Raw genomic sequence first — 1,006 nt, 5'->3', positions numbered from 1 at the left:
GGGGATGGGGAGGGAGAGGAGGAAGAGAAGAAGGGAAAAGGGGAGGGAGAGGAGGAGGAGGAGGAGGAGGAAGTGCAGGAGGGGGAGGATGTGAGGGTATACGGAACAGGAGAAGGTGCAGGAGGAGCGGGAGGAGAAGGTGCGGGAAGAGGAGGAGGAGGAGGAGGAGGAGGAGGAGGAAGTGCAGGAGGGTTAGGATGAGAGGGTATACGGAACAGGAGGAGGAGGACGAGGAGGTGCAGGAGGAGGAAGAGGAGGAAGAGGAGGAGGAGGAGGAGGAGGTGCAGGAGGAGGGGGAGGTGCAGGAGGAAGTGCAGGAGGAGGAGGAGGAGGCTCATGTGAAATGTGAAGAGGGAACAGCAGGCCTAAGTAGCCCTCGTGCTGTCCACCCTCGTCCTTTTGAGGGACAGGGAGGAAACTGAGTACAAAGGAGCACTAAGGAAAGCAAACAGCAACAGACACGCTGTTATGGAGACGGTTGTGACTGTGATATTGGTATCTAATTTATGAGCTGAAGGAAACAAAGCAGGAAGACAGAATAAGTGAAAATGGAAAGATGTTTGTGTATCCAGACAGCTTCACTATCAAGACATTTCGGTGCCATCACGTGAAGGCGTCCCTCTACTTTGCATTCGAAAAATCTCTTCAGAAAGTCTATTCAGAGCTAAATAAAATCGTACGTATTACTCCACTCCACTCACTTTAACTTGGCGCAAAATTTCCATGTCTCCATCTTAAATGTTGAGCTGTGACCAGAGATTAACACGAGAGTATGTTGGTAAATATTATCACAAACGACACAGTATACCAATAGTGGCAGTAATTATCTATGATTATCAATACTCTCTCTCTCACACACACAAACACACACACACACACACACACACACACACACACACATACACCACTACCAAATTACTACTAAAACAATAATTGCCTCTCTCTCTCTCTCTCTCTCTCGCTCTCTCTCTCTCTCTCTTTCAAACAAACGACTCCCAAAAATCTG

Source organism: Coenobita brevimanus, chromosome 45 (assembly GCF_032717465.1).
Source record: "Coenobita brevimanus isolate Jiangsu-jjx chromosome 45, ASM3271746v2, whole genome shotgun sequence".
Classification (NCBI taxonomy): domain Eukaryota; kingdom Metazoa; phylum Arthropoda; class Malacostraca; order Decapoda; family Coenobitidae; genus Coenobita; species Coenobita brevimanus.
The sequence above is the reverse complement of the archived record's forward strand: the minus strand, read 5'-3'. Positions refer to the sequence as shown.